The 23,824-nt window shown below is 45.6% G+C and overlaps 1 protein-coding gene across 1 annotated transcript in view; it reads left to right on the top strand.

Annotated features, from left to right (window-relative positions):
* The window catches only part of cdk19 (cyclin dependent kinase 19), a 351,351-nt gene that overhangs the window by 1,693 nt on the left and 325,834 nt on the right, over nucleotides 1-23,824 (top strand). The window lies entirely within an intron of this gene.

Below are 23,824 nucleotides of genomic sequence, written 5' to 3'. Positions count from 1 at the left end.
CAATGGCTCAGTGGGTAAATGCACCATGTAATGTTTACAAAATAAGTTCATTATCTGGTTTGTGTCGAGTTTGCTTATTGTAGCAGGGTTATTACAATGGATCCCTGTGTTCTTAGGCTAGGGAAAAGAAAAAATAATCATGGTCCTTGCTCACGATCACTATCCACTGATTCCTGTTGAAAAGTGTGCATATATGGCTGTTCAATGAGAACAAAATTGGGCTCAGTCTTGAAGCCCCTGCAATTAATTAACCTGCCAACACTCATAGCTTTGGCTCACATATTAAAATAGCTTGGGCAAATTACTGGAAGAATGTTGCCCGGCCTGAGTCAGTGCCTTCAAGAGAGGAGTGGAGGGAAGAGTACATATTAATGTAAGTTTAGATTTATTAACTTGTCAAATTTGAGTGGAACTTTTGAAGAATTGCCATCTATTACACAAGAAATGTTAACTTTTCTCTTGCTCATTTCCTTGGGAAAAAAATTGAAATAGCACATGGTGCTATAATAGGTGGAACGAGAGACTGCAGTATTAACCCCTAACACAAACATGACCAAGCAGGTGTAACTTCAAAAGTGGATGCCTTCTGATTTGGAAAGGCCCTATCTTCCCCCCCCCCCCCCCCCCGCTTTTAACATTATTTAGTATCTCATTACCTTTGCCAAAGGTAGTTAACCAAAAAGAGAGGCAGAAATAGTGGATTCAACAATTTAAAAAGAAGGTAATGTGGCATCAAGAGGACAAAATTGATCCTGAAAAGGTAATGGTCACCATCAGAGGAGAACCAACTAACTAATCTACTAAGATCAAAAGGCCAGAAAAATCTTTATATTAAAAGGCCTTGATGACAGTTGGTTGGAGACTACTCTTTGATGAATCAAGAATAGCCACATATAAAAAGTAAGGAGGGAGCAAAAGGGACTGAGCACAAAGAAACTCAACACAGACCAACTCTAACAATTCAAGGTTCGTAATCTATTGGCACAGCACTAATGTCATACATATATCCCCACAGGTTATCTTTATATCCCTTTTCTGTTTTGCTGCAAGAAGGTATCAGCGAATCCATCCAGCAGTAGAGAGTAGATCCACATTCATCCAGTTCTTGGAACAGGATCCTTGGGCAGCTTTGAGGAGAAGCTCGTCTTCTATTCAGTTTGTCTCCTCAGTAGAGACACCAGCAGAGACTAGATCTGTTTGAATGTTTCTGGATCTCCAAAACAAGATTTTGACAATGTATGTGGAAAGCTAGATGAATCTGGTGCTGCAGTAAGGAAGGGAATGGAAGTTATGAGCAATCTTGTTTGGGACTGATTCTGCAATCCTGGCTCTCAGGTGCTGGGATTGCTGTTCACTTGTGGGACTTTGCACAAGAAGAAGGCCAACTTCCCTTGCCCAATTCAGCAGTTGGCTCATAAATAAAATTAGAATAGACTCTCTGCACCTTTTTCACAAGTATAGGGAGCACTATTTGGTAGCAGAGTGGAATATCCAGAGTACATGATAGCAGCTCCCACTTCAAGCTAGCCTGTTTTTTGACTGCAGCAAATCTGCAAGGACAGCAATGAAATATGACAATGGGACCATGGACAGTGCTGCCTACTATGTTTTCCTCATAGAGGTACAGTCAGTGGTGTTTGGGGGCAGGGTAATAGCCCTATTTGGTGCTGAGTGACACCCTTTTGTAATTCGTAACAAAATAGACGAGTTGATGGTACAAATAACTACACATGGGTATGATCTGGTGACCATTACGGAAACATGGCTGCAAGATGATCATGACGGGGAACTAAACATACAAGGGTATTTGACAATTAGGAAGGACAGACAGGAAGGAAAGGGAGGTGGGGTTGCTATGTTAGTCAAGGATGGAATCACTGCAATAGTCAGAAATGATATTGGGTCAAAGGATCAGGATAGTGAAACAGTTTGGGTGGAGATAAGGAATAATAAGGGGAAAAAGTCACTAGTGGGCGTAGTCTATAGGCCTCCTAACAGTTGCAACTCTGTTGGTCGGAGTATAAATCAGGAAATAGTTGGGGCTTGTAATAAGGGAACAGCTATAATCATGGGGGATTTTAACTTTCATATTGACTGGACTAATCAAATTGGGCATGGCAACCTTGAGGAAGAGTTCATAGAGTGTATTAGGGACGGGTTCCTTGAGCAGTACGTAACTGAACCAACCAGGGGGCAGGCAATCTTAGATCTTGTCCTGTGTAATGAGACAGGATTAATAAAAAAATGTCATAGTAAAGGATCCCCTTGGAATGAGTGACCATAATATGGTTGAATTCCAAATTCAGTTTGAGGGTGAGGGAGTTGGATCTCAAACCAGCGTACTGAGCTTCAATAAAGGAGACTATGAAGGTATGAGAGTAGAATTGACTAAAGTGGACTGGGAAAACAGATTAAAGTGTAAGATGGTACAAGAGCAGTGGTCTACATTCAAGGAGATATTTCACATCTTTCAAGATAAGTATATTCCACTGAGGAAAAAGGGGAGTAAAAGAAAAGACAGCCATCCGTGGCTTAGTAATAAAGTAATAAAGGATAGTATCCGACTGAAAACAAGGGCGTATAAAGTAGCCAAATCTAGTGGGAGGATAGACGATTGGGAAGCATTTAAAAGCCAGCAAACAATAACTAAAAGATTAATTAAGAAAGGGAAGATAGATTATGAAAGTAAACTAGCAAAAAATATAAAAACAGATAGCAAGAGTTTCTACAGCTATATAAAAAGAAAAAGGGTGGCTAAAGTGAACGTTGGTCCCTTAGAGGATGAGACTGGGAAACTAGTGGTGGTGAACATGGAGATGGCAAAGACGCTGAACAAATATTTTGTATCAGTCTTTACAGTAGAGGACACTAAAAATATCCCAACATTGGACAAACAGGGGGCAGGGGGGGGGGGAGGAGCTAAACACGATTAAAATCACTAAGTACTCGGTAAAATAATGGGACTTAAGGCAGATAAATCCCCTGGACCTGATGGCCTACATCCTAGGGTCTTGAGAGAAGTGGCGGTAGGGATTGTGGATGCATTGGTGATTATTTTCCAAAACTCCCTGGACTCAGGAAAGGTCCCGGCAGATTGGAAAACTGCTAATGTAACACCCTTATTTAAGAAGGCAAGTAGACAAAAAGCTGGAAACTATAGACCAGTTAGCCTAACCTCTGTGGTTGGCAAAATGTTGGAGTCCATTATTAAGGAAACAGTAACAGAGCATTTGGATAAACATAATTTAATAGGACAGAGTCAGCATGGTTTTATGAAGGGGAAGTCATGTTTGACAAATTTGCTCGAATTCTTTGAGGACGTAACATACAGGGTGGATAAAGGGGAACCAGTGGATGTAGTGTATCTGGACTTCCAAAAGGCATTTGACAAGGTTCCACACAAAAGATTACTGATCAAGATAAAAAATCACGGGATTGGGGGTAATATACTGGCATGGGTGGAAGATTGGCTATCTAACAGAAAACAAAGAGTTGGGATAAATGGTTCATTCTCAGGATGGCAATCAGTAACTAGTGGTGTTCCGCAGGGGTCAGTGCTGGGACCCCAACTCTTTACAATCTATATTAACGATTTGGAGGAAGGGACCGAGTGCAACGTATCCAAGTTTGCCGACGATACAAAGATGGGAGGGAAAGCAGTGAGTGAGGAGGACATAAAAAACCTGCAAAAGGACATAGACAGGCTAAGTGAGTGGGCAGAGATTTGGCAGATGGAATATAATATTGGCAAGTGTGAGGTTATGCACTTTGGCAGAAAAAATCAAAGAGCAAGTTATTATCTAAATGGAGAGAAACTGCAAAGTACTACATTACAAAGGGATCTGGGGGTCCTGGTGCATGAAACACAAAAAGTTAGTATGCAGGTGCAGCAGGTGATCAGGAAGGCCAATGGAATCTTGGCTTTTATTGCAAGGGGGATGGAGTATAAAAACAGGGAGGTCTTGCTGCAGTTATACAGGGTATAGGTGAGGCCACACCTGGAATACTGCGTGCAGTTTTGGTTTCCATATTTAAGAAAAGATATACTTGCTCTCGAGGCGGTTCAGAGAAGGTTCACTCGGTTGATTCCAGAGATGAGGGGGTTGACGTATGAGGAAAGGTTGAGTAGGTTGGGACTCTACTCATTGGAGCTCAGAAGAATGAGAGGCGATCTTATCGAAACATATAAGATTGTGAGGGGGCTTGATCGGGTGGATGCAGGGAGGATGTTTCCACTGATGGGTGAGACTAGAACTAGGGGGCATAATCTTAGAATAAGGGGCTGCCCTTTCAAAACAGAGATGAGGAGAAACTTCTTCACTCAGAGGGTAGTAAATCTATGGAATTTGCTACCTCAGAGCTGTGGAAGCTGCAACATTAAATAAATTTAAAACAGAGATAGACAGTTTCCTAGCAGACAAGGGAATTAGGGGTTACGGGGAGAGGGCAGGGAAGTGGACGTGAGTCTAGATTCGGATCAGCCATGATCCTATTGAATGGCGGAGCAGGCCCGAGGGGCCGTATGACCTACTCCTGCTCCTACTTCTTATGTTCTTTTGTGTGCTTCAGCTTACAACAAGCATGACAGGAGGTGGCATAGTTTGTCAACACTGTCTCTCATCCATAGGTCAACAAGAGCAGTTTAAAAAAAATCTCTGTCTTGAGGTAATGTGCACAGGTAAGGTAGACTGGGCTAACCAAATTAGTAACAATACTGTGGAGGAGGAATTCCTGGAGTGTATACGGGATGGTTTCCTGGACCAATATGTCGAGGAACCAACTAGAGATCAGGCCATCTTAGACTGGGTATTATGTAATGAGAAAGGAATAATTAGCAATCTTGTTGTGCGAGGCCCCTTGGGGCGGAGCAATCATAATATGATAGAATTCTTCACTAAGATGGAGAGTGAAGTAGTTGACTCAGAGACTAGCGTCCTGAATTGAAATAAAGGCAGTTACGATGGTATGAGGTGCGAGTTGGGTAGGATTGATTGGGGAATGTTACTCAAAGGGCTGACGGTGGATAGGCAATGGCAAACATTTAAAGATTGCATGGATGAACTGTGGAATTTGTTCATCCCTGTTTGGCATAAAAATAAAACAAAAAAGGTGACTCAACCGTGGCTAACAAGAGAAATTAGGGATAGCTTAAGATCCAAGGAGAAGACATTTAAATTGGCCAGAAAAAGCAGTAAACCTGAGGATTGGGAGCAGTTTAGGATTCAGCAAAGGAGGACAAATGGATTAATTAAGAGGGGGGAAATAGAGTATGAGAGTAAACTTTCAGGGAACATAAAATCTGACTAAAAGCTTCTATAGATATGTGAAGAGAAAAAGATTGGTGAAGTCAAGCGTAGGTCCCTTGCAGTCAGAATCAGGGGAATTTATAATGGGGAACAAAGAAATGGAAGACCAATTAAATACATACTTTGGTTCTGTCTTCACAAAGGAGGACACAAATAACCTCCCAGAGATGTCGGGGAACATAGGGTCTAATGAGAGGGAGGAACTGAATGAAATCAGTATTTGTAGGGAAATGGTGTTAGGGAAATGGTGTTAGGGAAATTGACGGGATTGAAGGCCGATAAATCCCCAGGGCCTGATAATCTACATCCTAGAGTACTTAAGGAAGTGGCCTTAGAAATAGTAGATGCATTGCTGGTCATCTTCCAAAATTCTATAGACTCTGGAACAGTTCCCATGGATTGGAGGGTAGCTAATGTTACCTCACACTGTTCAAAAAAGGTGGTAGAGAGAAAACGGGGAATTATAGACCGGTAAGCCTGACATCGGTAGTGGGGAAAATGCTAGAGTCCATTATAAAAGATGTAATAGCAGAGCACTTGGAAAACAGTGACAGGATCAAAGTCAACATGGATTTACAAAAGGTAAATCGTGCTTGACTAATCTACTGGAATTTTTTGAGGATGTAACTGGTAGGATAGATAAGGGAGAACCAGTGGATGTGGTGTATTTGGACTTTCAGAAGGCTTTCGATAAGGTCCCGCATAAGAGATTAGCGTGTAAAGTTAAGGCACATGGGATTGGGGGCAAGGTACTGACTTGGATAGAGAACTGGTTGGCAGACAGGAAGCAAAGAGTTGGAATAAACGGGTCTTTTTCCAAGTGGCAGGCAGTGACTAGTGGGTACCGCAGGGATCGGTCCTCGGACCCCAGCTATTCACAATATATATTAATGATGATCTAGACGAGGGAACTAGATGTAATATCTCCAGGTTTGCAGATGACACAAAGCTGGGTGGGCGTGTGTGCTGTGAGGAGGATGCCGAGAAACTCCAGTATGATTTGGACAGGTTGGGTGATTGGGCAGATGCATGGCAGATGCAGTATAATTTGGATAAATGCGAGGTTATCCACTTTGGTGGCAAAAACAGAAAGGCAGATTATTATCTGAACTGCAATAGATTGGGAGAAGTGGAAGTGCAACGAGACCTGGGTGTCCTTGTGCACCAGTCGCTGAAGGTAAGCATGCAGATGCAGCAGGCGGTTAAGAAGGCAAATGGTATGTTGGCCTTCGTAGCGAGAGGGTCCAAGTACAGGAACAAGGATGTCTTGCTGCAGTTGTACAGGGCCTTGGTGAGACCACACCTTGAGTATTGTGTGCAGTTTTGCTTGCCATGGAGGGAGTGCAGCAAACATTCACCAGACTGATACCTGGGATGGCAGAAATGATGTATGAGGAGAGATTGGGTTGATTGGGCTTATACTCGCTGGAGTTTAGAAGAATGAGAGGGGATCTCATTGAAACTTATAAAATTCTAACAGGACTGGACAGCCCAGATGCAGGAAGGATGTTCCCGATGGCCGGGGAGTCCAGAACCAGGGGTCACAGTCTAAGGATACGGGGTAAGCCATTTAGGACAGAGATGAGGAGGAACTTCTTCACCCAGAGAGTGGTGAACCTGTGGAATTCTCTACCACAGAAGGCAGTTGAGGCCAATTCATTAAATATGTTCAAGAAGGAGTTAGATATATTTCTTAAGGCTAAAGGGATCAAGGGATATGGGGAGAAGGAAGGAACAGGTTACTGAGTTTGGATGATCAGCCATGACCTCATTGAATGGCGGAGTAGGCTCGAGGGGCCAAATGGCCTGCTCCTGCTCCTGTCTTCTATGTTTCTATATGTTTTTGGTGGTATTGGCTGGTGGAACAGTGTTGGCCAGGACACTGACAATTCCCTGCTGTTCTTTGAATAGTGCTATAGGATCTTTTACATCCACCTGGGCAGGCAGATGGGTCCTTAGTTTAACATCTTATCTGAAAAAACCTAATTGAGTATATAGCTATAGCATGCATGTCATAATGACTACTCTTTAGTGTAGCATCAGCAAAGAATCATGGAAGAACTTCTACAATCTTTCACACCTGCACTTTCATGTCCATTTTACTACAGCATAAACTTTGTGACTGGCACTCAGAAATGCTTCTATACATTTTTATGTTGTGGCCTCAAATCAAACTGAAAGCTTAAGTTCTTGCATGTTGCTTTTGTCATGCATTAATTCCAGATGGTACGTAGGCTGAGGTGGCATTCTCCACTTTTCCAAATGCTGACAGCTGTACATGTTACAGGAAACTTTCGTTTAACCGGAGGTTTAATGTCCGGAACGCTCTTATCTACCGGCAAAATTCAGGAGCCGTTTCCTATAAGTTTTTTTACTTCTCGTTGCATTTTTTTTCCAGTCAGGCTCTGCAAGGTCTAGCTGAAGCTGTTGCTTAGCTACAGAGATGCTTTTAAGCTGCGGCCGACTTTTTTGAAGCTGTTGCTAAGCAACAGGGTTTGTTGATTCACACGGAGCGCAAAAGCTCCATATGTTTTAACATTAGCGCTGGTTTCTACGGTAGTTTTGATGGTACGGCACCAGCTCGGTCCCGTCAGTGCCAGATACCAGAAAGTTTCCTGTATATGACTTTAAAGGAAAAGGCCGCCCATAACCAAATGCAGACAACAAGGACTGTCAGTGATCCAACCTGAGAAGATTCAATTGACAGGAAGAGGCACTTCCGTTAATAGTTGGGGTAGAGTTGATAGATTGTGTATAGTAAGGAAAGCTAGTGTCCACTATTACATGCCTCTTCTTCAAAGTCATTCACACTCGGGCTGATTCTGGACAACAGCAGCATGGTATATAATGTATTTGCGTTGGAACACTGTCGATAGCCATTTCATACAGGCACCATGCTAACTTGTGTTCCTTTTCTCTTTGTATAGGGGTCTCCCAAGATGATGTAGCTGATACTAGAAACTAGCAGAAAGCCTGTCCATCTCATGAGGACATGTCACACATTCATGCTAGCACAGACACCTGCTCAGATATATTTATCTGGCGGGGTGGGGGTATGGAACTCAGACAGTCAGGGTCAGGAGGGAGCCCATAGTTGAAGCACATAGCACAAGTGAAGTGGAGCAAATGGAGGTGGCTGCAGGAGGGCAGAAACCAGCTTCACCTGATCCTTTGTCACAAGAGCCAGGTATTCTTACCTTATCTGTCCCGATGTCTCTCTGTCCTGATGTCTGTCTGTCTGTCCGTTCTCTATACGTTTGAAAGTTACAGAGCGTACCGACGTGCGCGTCGCCTCAAAAGAAAGCTTGCGATTCCGGACCGGTCATAGGCGTATTTACGTTTCGGCCGCACAAAAATCCCGCCCGCGGTATCCGAAAAACGTTCAGCCTTCCGCTCATTAGCATCTCATTAGCGACCGTGTGACGTCGAGGTCGACCAATCGGACGGCGGGTTCCTTCCTACAGTTGAGTGTCGAGTGACTCGACGATTGACCAATCCTACGCTTCGGTGACCTGACCGGTCGACCAATCGGTGCGTGTGTGGGCGGGCCTTATCCTTCTGAACCGAGGTGAGTGGCCGCCATCTTGATTTTTCACGATTTTTCCCCCACACTTTCAGTGTATTAGGGAAGTAAGGTAAATATTTGAATTATGTGTTAGGGAATTAATTAACAATTTATTTGAGTTTTATATTGTGTTTAGCAACCGCACCCCTCCTCCTCACCCTCGCGCAGGGGGGACTCGGGGCCTGAAGCTCAAAAAATTTCCCTCTCTCTCCTTCTCTTCCCTCTCTCTCCTTCTCCTCTTCCCTCTCTCCTCTTCCCTCTCTCTCCTTCTCCTCTTCCCTCTCTGTCTCTCTCTACTTCCCCCTCTCAGGTTTCACGGTGTCGCAGACGGAGCGCAGGCGGGCCGCCCGAAGTTTCCCGCTCGCTAACGGCCGCCAAGCCGCCCTTGCCTGCTCCCCGCAGGCTGCCTCGCGCCGCCCGCACTGACCGCGCATGCGCCGCCCGCACTGACCGCGCATGCGCCGCCCGCACTGACCGCGCATGCACCGCCCGCCCGCAGCGGCCGTCCATCAGCCGCGCGATACGCAGGGGACCTCAGCTCCGGTCCGTCCCGGCCTCAGAACCCGACCGCGCCTTAAGCGCTAGGCCCCGCACGGCCGCTATCGCAACGGCACCGGACCTCAGGCGCTAGGCAGGGGGAGGGGCCGGACAGAGGGGAGCGGGGGAGGGGAGGGAGACAGGGGAGGGAGGGAGAAGAGGGGAGGGGAGGGAGAGAGGGGAGGGGAGGGAGGGATAGGACAGGGAGAGGACATGACAGGGAGAGGGGGGACACACAGGGGCAGGGAGACCAAGCGCCCCAAAATTGCCCTCGCAACGCGGGGCTCCCCAGCTAGTTGACCTATAGAAGGGAGCTCATTAATGAGCAGAACTCTTCATGCAGCCCTGTGTGAAACATCCTGCATGAATGTCAGAGATCGTGAAGAATTGTATTGTAGCTCTGACATCAGTGTAGCAATGCGTGAGGGATGCAGAAATTTGCAGTCCACCATGGAGTGAGTGACAACTCCATGAGCTCTCAAGGACAGGAGTCCAAAGTGCAGATGCTATTTTCCCATGAATGTCGAGACTGTAGCTGATGAGATCTGGGACTCCAATTTACAGGATTGGGCAGGTATGGGGAACTGATTGAGAGAGTTTTGATATAACAACAGAAAATGCTGGAAAAACTCAGCAAGTCAGGCAACATCCGTGGAGAGAAATTTGAGTTGACGTTTCGGGTTTGACCCTTCTTCAAAACTGGAGAGAAAAGGAACTAGATCGAAGGCAGGGCTGCGATCGGACAAAAGAATAAAAGAACGAGAGAGTTTTGATGGTGGGCTTCACATTCCTCGATGGTGGCTAATGGTCTGCTCCCATTCTGTTCCTTGGCCATCCTGAAGGAATGACCAGCAGTGGGACTTGGCAGGAGGAGGCATAGATAAGGCAGCTACCTCTCAGCATGACTACCCTTCCATTTAACTCCGTTGGCTCCCTCAAATGACTTAGTAAGTGCTAGGAAGTAGGCAAGAACGGTGAGTCAGTGCAGGAGTGGAACTGTTGGCAGTAATTGCAGAGTCATCTTGAGACCCAGAACAAAGCCAATGCCTTCAGGAGAGAAAGGGAGGAAAAACTTGGAAACAGGCCTTTTTTTAAAAAGTGTTTTATGTGAAGAACACTTAGATATGAGAAATATATTATTTTGAAACAAGGACTGCAGAGGCAGGTTCAGGAAGTTGGGTGCAGAATGCAGAAGTTCATTTGTGGTCATGGCAGTATTTTTTAAAGTGAGTCAGCATGTTAATTACCTCTGAGAAAACTGCAGGCATTGTGCACTGTTTCACAACTGCACACTGAAGTACTATTTTATTTTATGTGAAATATACCAAGCTACAATTGTAAAATAATTTTAGTGGGCATAGAATTGCATAGGAGATAACTGTGGCAGTTTGTCAATGATTGCCAAAGGTACATATCTCAGAAATGCTGCATTTGAAAGTAGACTATGTGCTATCAAACACAAATTAAGTAACACTCAGAACTTACCATTTTGGGTGAGGCATACCGCCTGTGCAAAGGTCATGCAACTTGTGAGCGCTGTGGGACGATGTACTGTGTGGAGCTGTTAAGTATTATTTGATTAGTGTAACTTCAAGTTTTAGATTGACATTTGTCTAATATTTGCCATATGGATTGTGAAATTTGCTGCTACTCCAGACCATCTATTATTGGTGGAATTACTCTTGTGTAATTTCTATGCGAGTGGCACCTTAAGTGATTATCTGGAAAAAATATGTAATCTTCAGAAGGTTGATTGAGTATCCAGGTAACATTTCCCCACACAAGTGTTCATGTAATTTAATTTTTAAGCATTACAATTTTCTTAATGATTACCATTTGTGACAGTTTTGAGGAGGAAAATTTTTATTTCACTTTGAAGATTATATTTGTGCAAGATTTTCAGATGAGTCATTCAAAAAAGTGCTGACTTTTTTATTTATTTACCCATCCACTAATAAAAGCCTTCTCTGTCCAGTGCTAACTATCTGACCGCTGATAATCAGGTGATTGCTGTACCTGCCATTGATTACTGTTACTTGGGCAATACTGTGATACTTTATCTATTAAACACGGTGAAATGGTCTCAGGATTCCAGAGGTACTGCGTCTGTAGGTGGTGTAACTTCAACGTTACATGACAGCCCCAAATTGCAACGTCACTGATTACAATAGGGTATCACCCAACATTACGTGACAGCCCCAAATTGCAACCTCAGTAATCTCAGTCATTGCAATAACAATCCCCATTTGTGTTTTCCCAGAAACTGGCCAAGTGAACAGACCAAAGTGAAAAATAACATGATTGGAATTCATGAGATTTCCCATGTCAATGAACTAGAGTTGTTGAAAGTATCTCCTGACTTTTCCAAGTTATATTGAAGATGGCCGTGCAGCTGAGCAATGTGATATCGTAAAAGAAGTGCGGTGAAAACAGTAGTGAATTCAGGCATAAATAATCCATAAGCTTGTAAGAAAATTCTGAACCTATTGAAATGGGAGATTCTCTATGCACACAGGATTTTTGTGCCAAATCATCACACAGCATATCTTCCAAAGCAAACAACCCTCCCCCACCACTATCTCTCCCTACATATAAGCTCTCCTAGCCATATTCATGGCCACTCCCATGGCCTCTCTATTCCGCTCTGACCACTTTTCACATGCCCTTCTGCCTTTTAACCCCACCTCCTGTGTCTGCCCCTGGGAAAAAACTCTTCCCCCGAGTCACTTACAACTGCACTTTCAAGCACCCAACCATGGCTGCAGTGTGTACCATTTACAAGATGCACTACAGCAACTCGCCAAGGCTTCTTCGGCAGCACCTCCCAAACTCGCGACCTCTTCCACCTAGAAGGACAAGGGCAGCAGGCGCATGGGAACACCACCACCTCCAAGTTCCCCTCCAAGTCACACACCATCCTGACTTAGAAGTATATCGCCGACCCTTCATCGTCGCTGAGTCAAAATCCTGGAACTCCCTACCTAATAGCACTGTGGGAGTACCTTCACCACATGGACTGCAGCGGCTCAAGAAGGCGGCTCACCACCACCACCTTCTCAAGGGCAATTAGGGATGGGCAATAAATGCTGGACTTGCCAGTGGTGCCCACATCCCATAACAAATTTTTAAAAATAGTCTTTGGTCTTCCATTCGCCACTATACTTCTGCAGCTGTCAATCTGCTTAATCACTCCCTCACCTCTGCTTGTGATGCTCTTGTCCTTACTCTCCCCAACCCTGGCCATTCCCCCTGGTATGGCTCCGATCTTTGCTCCCTTAAGTTCAAGGATTTGAGTACAGGAGCAAGGAAGTCTTGCTGCAGGGCCTTGGTGAGCCCACACCTTGAGTATTGTGTGCAGTTTTAGTCGCCTTATCTGAGGAAGGATGTTCTTGCCATGGAGAGAGTGCAGCGAAGATTCACCAGACTGATACCTTGAATGGCAGGAATGATGTATGAGGAGAGATTGGGTCGATTGGGCTTATATTCGCTAGAGTTTAGAAGAATGAGAGGGGATCTCATTGAAACTTATAAAATTCTAACAGGACTAGACAGACTAGATGCAGGAAGGATGCTCCCGATGGTGGGGGAGTCCAGAACCAGGGGTCACAGTCTAAGGATAACACTATTGGACGCGGCTCTCCTCTGCCAAAATTGCTCACTACTCTGGGATCATCTGGACTGCAAAGATAACCCCTGGCTTCTTTTCTCCACTACCTGCCCCATCCACCTTAACTTCCAACAAGTGTGAGGAATTCATGGACGTCTTAGGACTGAGATGAGGAGGAATTTCTTCACCCAGAGAGTGGTGAACCTGTGGAATTCTCTGCCACAAAGGGCAGTTGAGGCCAATTCATTAAATATATTCAAGAAGGAGTTGGATATATTTCTTGAGGCTAACGGGATCAAGGGATATGGGGAGAAAGCAGGGACAGGGTACTGAATTTGGATGATCAGCCATGATCTCATTAAATGGCGGAGCGGGCTCGAGGGGCCGAATGGCCTACTCCTCCTATCTTCTATGTTTCTGTGTAAGGACTGTAGACTTGAACATATATAGCACACAAATGCTTTTGCTATTCATCGCCAGCTCTGGCTGTACCGCATCAAGCACTATTGGACGCGGCTCTCCTCTGCCAAAATTGCTCACTACTCTGGGATCATCTGGACTGCAAAGATAACCCCTGGCTTCTTTTCTCCACTACCTGCCCCATCCACCTTAACTTCCAACAAGTGTGAGGAATTCATGGACGTCTTTGTCATTAAGGTTGAGATCATCCATTCAGCTGCCTCTGCCTCATCCCTCCATGCCCACCAAGCCAGGCTTTTCCCAAAGTTCCCCCCTGCCCTAGCCCTGAACCTGCAACTTTGTCTAGTTTCTCTCCTATTTCCCCTCATGCCCTCTACCAGCTCATTTTGTCCATCAGACCTACCTCTTGCTCTCTCGATTGTATTGCCACTAAACTGCTCACCACACAACTTCCCTTTGTGGCTCCCATGACAGCTGATATTATAAATGGTACCCTCACCTCAGGTACTGTCCCTTTCCCTTTGAAATGATCATCATCCTCCTCAGAAAACCCACACTTGACCCCTCTGTCCTTACAAACTACAGCCCCATCTCCAATCTGCCCAAAGTCCTTCAACGTGTTGTTGCCTATCAAATCCGTGTCCATCATTACCGCAAATCCATGTTTGAACCTCTCCAATCAGGTTTCTGCATGTGCCTTGGCACTGAAACGGACCACAAATGACGTGCTTTGCATCTGTGACCGTGGTGTACTATCCTCCTCATCTTTCCCAACCTCTCTGCAGTCTTTCACACGGTTGACCACACTATCATCCTCCAATGCCTCTCCTCTGTTGTCTAGCTGAATGGAACTGCCCTTACCTGTTTCCTTCTTTTCCTATCCAGTTGTAACCAGAGAGTCTTCTGCAATGCCTTCTTTTCCTACCCCCGCACCATTACCTCAGGAGTCCCTCAAGGATCTACGCTTAGCCTCCTCCTATTTCTCATCAACATGCTGCCCCTCGGTGACATCATTCAAAGACATTCCACAAGTACACTGACGACGCTCAGTTCTACCACATCTCCCGACCTCCACTGCCTCTGTGCTATCAGACTGCTTGTCCAACATCCAGTCCTGGATGAGCCAAAATTTCCTCCAATTAAACATTAGGAAGACCAATGCCAATGTCCTTGCCACAGATTCCGTTCCCTGGCCACTGATTCCAACCCCCTTCCTGGCCACTGTCTCAGGCTGAACCAGACTGTTTGCAATCTCGGCATCCTGAGCTAAGCTTCCACCCCATATCCTCTTCATCACAAAGACTTCCACTTCCGTAACATCGCTCATCTCCAACCTTGCCTCTGTTCATCTGCTGCTGAACCCTCATCCATCGTTTTGTTACTTCCAGACTCGACTATTTCGATGCTCTCCTGGACGGCCTCCCAACTTCCACCCTTTATAAACTTGAGCTATCCAAACCTCTGCTGCCTGTAACCTAACCCACACCTAGTCCCACTCACCCAATACCTGTGTGCTTGCTGATCTACATTGGCTCCTGGTCCACCATGCTTCGATTTTAAAATTTTCATCCTCCTGTTCAGGTTCTCGCCCCTCCCTATCTCTATAACCTTCTCCAGCCCTACACATCAATGATCTCTGTGTTCCTCGAACTCTGGCCTCTTGAGCAGAGATGGCTTCCTTAACTTGGGGCAAAAAGTGCTGAATTTACAGAAACAGTGAAATGCAAGGAAATAGAAAGTGACCAAAACACTATAAAAGACCTTTCCGGAATTATTTCTTCCCCTTCGCCACTATGACTACAAATCAACCCCTCCCAGTGACCAGAAATTAGAGCACTTTCCCCCATCAACGGATCAGATCAAAGCACTGCAGTCCTGCCACATTCCAGTCGCGAATGGTGGTGGGCCATTAAACAACTAACGGGAGGAGGAGGCTCCATGAATATCCTCATCCTCAATGATGGTGGAGCCCAGCACGTGAGTGCAAAAGACAAGGCTGAAGCATTTGCAACCATCTTCAGCCAGAAGTGCTGAGTGGATGATCCATATCGGCCTCCTCCTGAGGTTCCCACCAGCACAGAAGCCAGTCTTCAGCCAATTTGATTCACTCCACGTAATATCAAGAAACGGCTGAGCGCACTGGATACAGCAAAGGCTATGGGCCCTGAACATCCTGGCTGTTGTGCTGAAGACTTGTGCTCCAGAACTAGCCGCGCCTCTAGCCAAGCTGTTCCAGTACAGTTATAACACTGGCATCTATCCGACAATGTGGAAAACTGCCCAGGTATGTCCTGTCCACAAAAAGCAGGACAAATCCAATCCGGCCAATTACCACCCCATCAGTCTACTCTCCATCAGCAAAGTGATGGAAGGTGTCATCGACAGTGCTATCAAGCGGCACTTACTCACCAATAACCTACTCACTGATGCCCAGTTTGGGTTCCGTCAGGACCACTCGGCTCCAGACCTCATTACAGCCTTGGTCCAAACATGGACAAAGGAGCTGGATTCCAGAGGTGAGGTGAGAGTGACTGCCCTTGACATCAAGGCAGCATTTGACCGAGTGTGGCATCAAGGAGCCCTAGTAAAATTGAAGTAAATGGGAATCGGGGGGAAAACTCTCCACTGGCTGGAGTCATACCTAGCACAAAGGAAGATGTTGTGGTGATTGAAGGTCAATCATCTCAGTCCCAGGACATCGCTGTAGGAGTTCCTCAGGGCAGTGTCCTAGGCCCAACCATCTTCATCTGCTTCAACAATGACCTTCCTTCCATCATAAGGTCAGAAATGGGGATGTTCGCTGAGGACTGCACAGTGTTCAGTGCCATTTGCAACTCCTCAGATAATGAAGCAGTCTATGCCCGCATGCAACAAGACTTGGACGATGTTCAGGCTTGGGCTGATAAGTGGCAGGTAACATTCACGCCACACAAGTGCCAGGCAATGACTATCTCCAAAAAGAGAGAGTCTAACCACTGCCTCATGACATTCAATGGCATTACCATCGCCAATTCCACCACCAACATCTTGGGGGTCACCGTTGACCAGAAACTTAACTGGACCAGCCACACAAATACTGTGGCAACAAGAGCAGGTCAGAGGCTAGGTATTCTGTGTCGAGTGTCTCACCTGACTTCCCAAAGCCTTTCCACCATCTACAAGGCACAAGTCAGGAGTGTGATGGAATACTCTCCACTTACCTGGATGAGTGCAGCTCCAACAGCACTCGAGAAGCTTGACACCATCCAGGACAAAGCAGCCCGCTAGATTGGCACCCCATCCACCACCTTAAACATTCACTCCCTCCACCACCGGCGTACCGTGACTGCAGTGTGTACCATCTACAAGATGCACTGCAGCAACTTGCCAAGGCTTCTTTGGCAGCACCTCCCAAATCGCGACCTCTGCCACCTAGAAGGACAAGGGCAGCAGGCGCAAGGGAACACCACCACCTCCAAGTTCTCCTCCACGTCACACACCATCCTGACTTGGAAGTATATTGCTGTTCCTTCATTGTCGTTGGGTCAAAATCCTGGAACTCCATCCCTAACAGCACTGTGGGAGTACCTTCACCACATGGACTGCAGCAGTTCAAGGAGGCAGCTCACCACCACCTTCTGAAGGGCAACTAGGGATGGGCAATAAATGTTGGCCTTGCCAGCGACTCCCACATCCCATGAATCAATCAAAAAAAAAAAGACCTGAAATCAGAGCAACCTCAATCTCACCCATGCACGACCATCAAACCCTCCACCACAAACCGAGCAGAAATGCAGCCATTAACTTCCATATATGAAGCAAAAACAAACACATCAAGCCCAACCCATTCCCAATCACCAGCAATTAGGCTACACTGTCGCCCTACTAAGCTAAAATTATGCCACCAACTCCACCTCCCCCTGCACATTTTTAATACCAGTGATAAAATAACATTGATCAGATAATCCAGCTTTATATTTCATCTGTATTATTGATCATAATGTGATTAGCAGGGAGCTATCAGATATGACAATCAGAACATTTCAGCTGTCTGGAGATTGTGAAGTGGGTGTCAAGTCTCCTAGTCTGGTTTTTTCCTTGCCCACAGTACTGAGACCGACCTTGTCAAAGTAACCAATAGCATACTTCGTGGCTAAAATATGGTATTCAACAGATTTGACCATTCCATCCTTCTCCACCATCTTTTTGTAGTCTACCTCTGTGGCACTACCCTCACTCCTGCGTGCTCCAATGTAGCCAGCAGATCCCCTGAAATTGATTTTTCTCATGTCCTGCATTGTCACCTTGATAGTGCCCTATTTTCCATCCTTGGTCTTCTATTCCTTAACTGCATGTTTCCTCTTTGTGACATCATCCGTGTTCACGCAGTCAGCTTCAAAATATATGATAATGACATCCAGCTCTATTTCTCTGCTGCCACCCTCAACTCCACAGCCACCATGGTGCTGTCTGACTGCTTGTTTGATGTCAAGTAATGGATGAGCCAGAACTTTCTCCAATATAACATCAGAAAGACCAAAGCCATATTGTTCGGCTCTTGCCAAAAACGTTATACTCTCGTTCCAATGCCAACTCCTCTCCATCTGCCTGCTAAGGCTGAATCTGACAATGTGCACGAGTTATAGAGTCATAATGGCATAGAAGGAGGTCATTTGGCCCATCGAGTCTGTGCCGGCTCTCTGTAGAGTAATCCAGTCAGTCCCATTCCCCCACTCTCCCCGGAGCCCTGCAAGGTTATTTCCCTCAAGTGCCTATCCAGTCTCCCCTTGAAAACATTGAGTGTCTCCGCTTCCACCACTTCCGTCGGCAGCAAGTTCCAAGTCCTCACCACTTGCTGCGTAAAATTTTTTCCTCACATACCCCCTGTATCTCTTGCCCAAAACCTTAAATCTGTGTCCCCTAGTCCTTGTACCATCAACTAGTGGGAACAGCCTTTCCCCATCTAGCCTATCCAAACCCGTCAAATCACCCCTCAATCTCCTTTACTCTAATGAAAACAAATCCAGCTGCTCCAACCTGTCCTTGTAGCTAAGATCCCCCATCCCCGGAACCATTCTGGTAAATCTCCTCTGCACCCTCTCAAGTGCCTTCACATCCTTCCTAAAGTGTGGTGACCAGAGCTGGATGCAATATTCCAGTTGTGGCATAACCAGCGCTTTATAAAGATTCAACATTATTTATGAAGCCCAACATCCCATATGCTTTGCTAACCACTCTCAATATGTCCTGCCACCTTCAGGGACCTATGCACATTAACTCCCAGGTCCCTCTGTTCCTGCACACTCTTTAAAACTGTGCCATTAAGTGTATATTGCCTCTCCCTGTTCCTTCTGCCAAAATGCATCACCTCACACTTCTCTATTAAATTCCATCTGCGACTTGTCTGCTCATTCTGCTAGCCTTTCTATGTCCTGTTGCAGTCGATTGATATCATCCTCACTATTTTCCACACCCCCAAGTTTGGTGTCATCGGCAAATTTAGAAATTCTACTTTGTATTCCAATATCTAGGTCATTTATTTATATATATATGAAAGAAAGCAGTGGCCCCGGCACTGACCTTTGGGGAACACCACCGTCTACCATCCTCCAGTCTGAAAAACAGCCATTTACCACAACTTGCTGTTTTCGGTCCTTAAGCCAATTCCTTATCCAAGCTGCCACTGACCCACCTATTCCATGAGCCTCAATTTTGTTAACCAGCCTTCTATGTGGTACTTTGTCAAACGCCTTCCTAAAATCCATGTAGACAACATCCATTGCATTCCCTTCATCAATCCTCTCTGTTACTTCATCAAAAAATTCAATTAGATTAGTCAAACACGATCTGCCTTTTACAAATCAGTGTTGGCTCTCCTTAATTAGCTTAAACCTCTCCAAGTGCCCATTAATTTTTTCCTTGATTATTGTTTCTAAAACTTTATCCACCACTGATATTAAACTGACCGGCCTGTAGTTACTAGGATTGTCCTTACACCCTTTCTTGAACAATGGTGTCACATTTGCCACTTTCCAATCCTCGGGCACCTTCCCCGCATCTAGGGAAGATTGGAAAATTATGGCAAGACCTTCCGCTATCTCCTCCCCCAATTCCCTTAGCAACCTGGGATGGAAGCCATCTGGACCAGGCGACTCGTCCACTCTAAGCATACCCAGCCTTTCTAGTACACCCTATCTATCAATTTTCACCCCTTCCATTGCTTCTACCGTTTCCACTTCTACTGATATTTTGTCAGCATCCACCTCCTTAGTAAACACTGATACAAAGTACTCATTGGGTATTCTAACCTTGCCTTGCGCCTCTAAGCATATATCACCTTCTTTGTCCCTAATAAGCCCCCCCCCCCCCCTACTACCCGTTTACTGTTCATATGCTGGTAGAAGATTTTTGGGTTCCTTTTGATGTTAACTGCCATTCTACTCTCATATTCTCTCTTTGCCAATCTTATTTTCATCTTCACTTCCCCCCTCAACTTATTGTATTTGGTCTGGTTCTCCCTTGAAGAATTCACCTGACATTCATCATACACCCTCTTTTTTTGTTTTATCATCTTCTCTATTTCCCTCGTCATCCAAGGAGCCCTTGCTTTGGTTCCCTTACCCTTCCCTCTTGTTGGAATGTACCCAGCCTGTACTTGGAACATCTCCTTAAAAATCACCCATTGTTCTGTTACAGTTTTTCCTGCCAGTCTTTGGTTCCATTTTACCCTGGCTAGATCCTTCGTATCTCATTGAAGTTAGCCCTGTTCCAGTTTAGAAGTTCCACTCTAGATTGTTCTTGCTCCTCGCCATTGCTAATCTAAATCTTATGATATGATGATCACTCGTACCCAAGTGTTCTCCCACAGACACTTGGTCGACCTGGCCCACCTCATTCCCCAGCACCAGATCCAGCAATGGCTCCTTCCTAGTTGGGCCAAGAACATACTGGTCAAGGAAATTCTCCTGAACACATTTCAGAAATTCCTCCCCCTCCTTTCCCTTTACCGTAGCATTATCCCAATCGATATTTGGGTAATTAAAGTCCCCCAATATCACCACTCTATAGTTCTTGCATATCTTTGCAATTTCCCTGCAGATTTGCTCCTCTACCTCCCTCTCACTATTTGGAGGCCTGTAGAATACCCCCAATAGCATGATCATACCTTTTTTGCTCCTCAGCTCTAACCAAATGGATTCTGTCCTGGTCCTCTCAAGAACATCCTCCCTTTCCAACACTACAATGTCTTCCTTAATCAGCACTGCCACCCACCTCCCTTTTTTCCTTCCCTATCTTTTCTGAACACCTTGTACCCTTGAATATTATGTGCCCAGTCCTCACCGTTTCTAAGCCACGTTTCCGTTATTGTCACATCATATTGCCACACGGCTAATTGTGCTTGTAGCTCACCAACCTTATTCACCACACTTTGTGCGTTTACGTACATGCATTCTAAACCCATTTTTGAATTTTTGTAGTTTTTCTTAGTCTGCTGCTATCTGATATGGTACTACTTCCGCCTCTGGTACTACTTTCTTCTTTAGTACTATCCAACACGCTCACTCTTTTATGCACCTTATTCCTCTTTTCTACTCCTGTATGCTGGTGCCCATCCCCCTGCCAAGCTAGTTTAAACCCTCCCCAACAGCACTCCCCGCGAGAATATTGGCCCCGGGGAGTCTGGGCTGAGTTTCAATTCCCATACCCTATCCATCAGCAAGACCATCCATTTCCATGTCTGCAGCATCGTCTGCCTCTACTTTTACTTCTCTACCAGGCCTCCCCACCCCATCACTGAAATTCTTATTCACGCCTTACCATCTCAGAAGCTCTCCTTGCTAGTCATTTTCCCTATTTACTTATGTCCCCACATACCTCCATTGGCCCCCAGTTCCTCAACACATTGGGCTAGATTTTCCTGGAGCCATCAGGCGGGGTTTCAGGCGTGTGGGGGGAGGGGGGAAATCCCGAATTTGGGGGTCCCGACACCATCCCGCCCAAAACCCCGCCCCACGCAAGTTTCAGGGGCGGCGGGTACCCGCCCTGCACTGTGACCCACCGAAACCAGGCAGGAAGGGATTAGTGCCAATTAACTGCCTGTTAACAGGTAGTTAACAGGCAGTTTTTAGCCTAATCCCTATTTTGAGGGGTTTCGTGTGGGTTTCCCGACGGCTCCAAACCACGCCAGGTTAGAGCTGTCGGGTTGAAGGAGTTGGAGGGGTCGCGATGTCGGCGCTCAGGTGAGTGATGGGTGCATGAGTGTAAAGGTAAGTGTGTTTGGTGTGTCTAAAGTGTGTAAAGAACTTTTACTTACCTGTACTTAACTTAACAGCCTTTCTTCCTGTAGCCGTCGGGAGCCCATCACTCAGCTGGCACTTAAAGCTGAACGGCTGCGATCTGTGAAAAGTGACAGCCTTCAGCTTTGAGTGCCGGTAAGAGTTCTAACTGAGTCTGTGCAGAAGGGCTCATGTTAGAACTCAGAGTGTCAGTGTTTCACAGCTTCAAACAGCTGTGAAACACTGATATTTCATCTGTCAAGAACTCTTGACAGATGAAATTGCAGTCTGTGACGTCACCTGTTGCCGGGTGGCTCTTACTTGGCCTGCTGAGCCCGCTGGGCGGGCTCAACAAGGTCAATCAAGGGGAAATCACGCGGATTGGCTGGACGTCGATGTAGGCGGGTCAAAAACCCGAAAGGGGAAGTCCTGCCTTCTTCCCGACAGGTTCGGGAAAATCGACCCCATTGAATTCAAAATCCTAACCCTCACCCTCATCCTCCCTGGTTCTGTAACCTCCTCCAGCCCTATGTGACAGTATGTGCCCTATATTGAAATGTAGTCACCATTGTTATGTAGGCAAACATGGCAGCCAATTTGCGTACAACGCTTTCTACTCAGTTTAAAAAAATTATGTTAGAAAAGCTTGGGAACACTTCCAGCCAGAATTATGTGCGTGCTTCCTGCCTGCCACATTAGAGGCTGAGTAGGTTGGTTATCGCCTGAAAAAACGGGTGCTGCGTGGCTGAATCTATCGGTCAGATTGTCTTTTATAGTCTTATTTTGAATGAGCTAAACCTTGCCTTCTGGTCTCGGATATGTCAAACCTCAGGTTTTCTTCCCATAGTGCTGCCATATCCCAAGTGCCACCTCCACAGTGATGCCAGATCAAAGCCTGTCCCATGCTGCCAAACTCCACTGTCAAATCTCCAGGACCAGCCACCAACCCCCCCAAAGTTTTTTGTCAAGATTGATTCTTTTAAGCAAAGCTGATGCATTTAAGGGGAAGCTAGATAAACATAGGAGGGAGAAAGGAATAGAAGGTTATGCTGATAGGGTCAGATGAAGAGTGGTGGTAGGAGGCTCGTGTGGAGCATAAACACCGGCATGGACCTGTTGGACCGAATGGTCTGTTTCTGTGCTGTACATTCTCTGTAATTCAGATAAATGATCACAAGACCTGGTTTTCCAATCTTGCCTGATATGAGTTTGGATTTTGTTTTCAGTTCTTGGGTGCCATTGATTGTCACATCGATTAGCCATTGAATTGGCTTGTATAATGAATACCGTAATAATAAACCTTCAAATGTAAACGTAATAAAGGGATACACTGAGTAATTACAGGCCAGTCAACATAACCTCGGTGGTGGGCAAATTATTGGAAAAAAATCTGAGGGACAGTATTAATCGACATTTAGAAAGGCATGGATTACTCAAGGACAGTCAGCATGGATTTGTTAAAGGAACATTGTGTCTGACTAACTTGATTGAATTTTTTGAGGAGGGTCGATAAGGATCGCGCAAGGGAGGGGGCGATTCTGGACTTAGTTTTAGGGAATGAAGCTGGGCAGGTAGAAGGCGTATCAGTGGGGGAGCATTTTGGTGCTAGTGACCATAATTCTGTTAGATTTAAGGTAGTTATGGAAAAGGACAAGGATAGACCAGGAATAAAAATTCTAAATTGGGGAAAAGCAAATTTTGCTAAGTTCAGAGGGGATTTAGCCATAGTGGACTGGAAACAGCTACTCGAAGGTAAATCAGTGTCAGAGCAGTGGGAGGCATTCAAGGAGGAGATCCGGAGGGTTCAGACCAAACATGTACCCTTAAAGAAAAAAGGTGGAACTAACAAATCTAGAGCCCCCTGGATGTCTAGAGACATACAGGGTAGGATAAAGAAAAAAAGGGAGGCGTATGACAGATACCGAGGGCTAAATACTCCAGAATCTTTAGAGGAGTACAGAAAGTGCAGGGGTGCAATTAAAAATGATATTAGGAAAGCAAAGAGAGAGCATGAAAAATTCTTGGCAGGTAAAATCAAGGAAAACCCAAAGATGTTTTATAAATATATTAAGAGTAAGAGGATAACTAAAGAAAGGGTAGGGCCTATTCGAGATCATGAGGGTAATCTGTGTGT

The sequence above is a fragment of the Somniosus microcephalus genome, chromosome 9, assembly GCF_052327205.1.
Source record: "Somniosus microcephalus isolate GS21.2 chromosome 9, FLI_Smic_1.0, whole genome shotgun sequence".
In the NCBI taxonomy this organism is placed as follows: Eukaryota; Metazoa; Chordata; class Chondrichthyes; order Squaliformes; family Somniosidae; genus Somniosus; species Somniosus microcephalus.
The sequence above is the reverse complement of the archived record's forward strand: the minus strand, read 5'-3'. Positions and strand labels throughout refer to the sequence as shown.